Source organism: Carlito syrichta, unplaced genomic scaffold (genome assembly GCF_000164805.1).
Source record: "Carlito syrichta isolate Samal-C Ts95f unplaced genomic scaffold, Tarsius_syrichta-2.0.1 Scaffold189682, whole genome shotgun sequence".
Taxonomy (NCBI): Eukaryota; Metazoa; Chordata; class Mammalia; order Primates; family Tarsiidae; genus Carlito; species Carlito syrichta.
Genome location: NW_007133778.1, coordinates 1 through 2,647, shown reverse-complemented (window position 1 = coordinate 2,647; position 2,647 = coordinate 1). Strand labels below are relative to the sequence as shown.

Genomic DNA, 2,647 nt, shown 5'->3' with positions numbered 1-2,647 from the left:
AGCCTTGTGGGCCATGAGGAGGACTTGGATTTTCACCTTGAGTGAGGTGGGGACCTGGCAGGTTGTGAGCAGAGGAGGAGCGGGCCCTGACTGGGGTGGAGGCCAGGACTGTGGGCCTGTGGTCAGCGGGGGGGAGGGGGCGGCAGAAGCAGAGGGTTCTGGGAAGGTCCTGGCAGAGCTGCCAGGGTTTGCTGACAAATAGGGCCTGAGAGGAAGGAGCTGAGGGCTGAATCATAGAAGATCAGAATTGAGGAGAGGACTGGGTGGGCAGTTGGGCACAGGTGCATGTGTGTGCATGCACAAGCAGGCTGTGTGATCTCTGAGAGTCTGCAAGACCCTCTGTGGGCACATTGAGGTTGTGAGGGACGTGCAGACTTGGGAAGGGTAGCACAGGGGAGGCCCTCAAGGACTGGATGAGAGAAGGGGTTTTGCCTGTCTTGTTTGTGGATGTGTCCCTGGCCCTGGGCCTGGCACATAGTAGGTGCCCAGGAAGCGTCTGTTGAGCAACTGGTACGCTGGCCCACACACAGAAGTGGGTTCTGGCCCCCCTGGCTGTCTTCTCCCAGCTTGCCCCACCTTGCCCCCCCGGGAGGAGACCCCCCCATCAGCAACGTGGCGGAGCTGCTGCACCAGGTGTTCAGGGGCATGAAGTACCTGGAGGAGAACTTCGTGCACTGCGACCTGGCGGCCCGCAGCGTCCTGCTGGTCAACCGGCACTACGCCAAGATCAGCGACTTCGGCCTTTCCAAGGCGCTGGGTGCCGACGACAGCTACTATACCGTGAGGCCCCGCCCCGTGCTGCCCAGGATGGGGTGGGGGGTCAGGGTCCCCGAGCCCTGCCCCGGCAGCGTCTCCTCTCCCCAGGCCCGCTCCATGGGGAAGTGGCCGCTCAAGTGGTACGCGCCGGAGTGCATCAACTTCCGCAAGTTCTCCAGCCGCAGTGACGTCTGGAGCTAGGCGTCACCATGTGGGAGGCCTTGTCCTATGGCCAGAAGCCCTACAAGGCGGGCGCGCGCGCAGGAGCGGGCCGCCACGGTGGCTCACAGGTGTCTCCGCCCTGGCTTGAGCAGAAGATGAAGCAGCCGGAGGTCATGGCCTTCATTGAGCAAGGCAAGCGGATGGAGTGCCCGCCAGAGTATCTACCCGAAATGTACACGCTCATGAGCGACTGCTGGACCTACAAGTGAGTGCCCAGGCTGGGAGAGGAGCCCGCTGAACTGGCCCCCTGGGCCCGGGGTAGGAGGCCATGGCCAGTCAGCGTTGAGGTAACTACCCAAGGCCATCCTACCCGAAGACCCTCACTCTGTTCTTCCCAGTAGTCCTCCTGCCCCCTCCCAGCTCTCCTGCACACTGACCCTCAGTGCTCGGACGGCAGTGTCCCCACCACATGCCTGCAGACCTGAGCTCCAGCCCCCCAGCCAACACCCAACACATGGTCCTGCAACACTCAGATGAGTCCATGTTCTGCTGTTCAGCGTGTGATCCCAGTGTCCAGGGAGGAGGGTTATTCTCCAGCATCTGTCACCTCAGTCACTCACCAACCAACACCAACACCTAACTACCGAGCAGGCCAACCCCGAGGTACCCAGGTACTTGATGTATATAACCCCCACCTCTGCCTGGTTGAAGCCTAGCCCTCGAACATGCCAATTCCTGGCATCATCCATCCACACCCCGACTTTCTACCAGACAACAGGCAATGTGCACCCAAGCAGGCTGACACCGCACAGTGGCCATGCAGTGTGTGGCCATCCCAATGTTTGGTACCCCAACGGCCAACATGCATGGCATCGACACTGAAACACCAAGCAGTCCGACAAGCAGGTCTAACTGGTCAGTCCATCCTACCCCAACGTGAAGTACTCCAGCCTCCATCAGGAAACACCCAACACCCTAGCACCCCAGGAGGCCAGCTCCTAGCACCCAACACAGTCCAGAGCCATCCCACACGCAGTACTGCCAACACTCTGATTCCCCATCCCCCAGACCTGCCCACAGCACCAGGCTTCTGCTTCATTACGAGCCCCACACACACCCTCGTGTGTGCACAAATGCCCTGGGCCTCAGCCTCAGTCAGTACTTCAGCATTCAATGTCCCAGGTCCCCCTGGAGGATTAGTTGTTACTCTAACACCCACGCAGCCCAATCCTCTAAGTCCTCACAGGTCCACACTCCACTTTGGCTTGTCCCTGTGCCCCATAGGTCGGCTGCTTCTAGCAGGTTGGATGGCACTGCTGAGATTCGGCATTTCCACCCCCCCGAGACCCCTCCACCCAGTGTCCTGCCAAGCCAAACCCCATGAATGCCCACCCTCTGCCTGAAGCCAGGCCCCTGGGAGTGTGGTCAGTGGCCTGGGTCTACTCCTGCAGGTGGAAGGACCGTCCAGACTTCCTGACGGGGGAGCAGCGCATGTGAACCTGTTACTACAGCCTGGCCAGCAAGGCCGAGGGGGCCCTGGACTGTGGACAGGGTGCCGAGGCCACGAGTGCCTGAGCTCCAGCGCACCCAGAGCTTACAGATCTCACACTGGCTTTTTCCTCCTCCACCCTCAGCCCCACCCCAGGCCCTGAGGTCTGGCTGAGGTCAGCCCAGTACTCCCCCCCACCACCTGCTGGGCTGTGGTGTGCATGTCCTGCCTGTCCTCTTT

At 61.1% G+C, this 2,647-nt stretch overlaps 1 pseudogene; it reads left to right on the top strand.

Annotated features, from left to right (window-relative positions):
* The first annotated feature begins 566 nt into the window (after window positions 1-566).
* Window positions 567-2,493, top strand: LOC103253001 (annotated as a pseudogene).
* The last annotated feature ends 154 nt before the right edge of the window (window positions 2,494-2,647 follow it).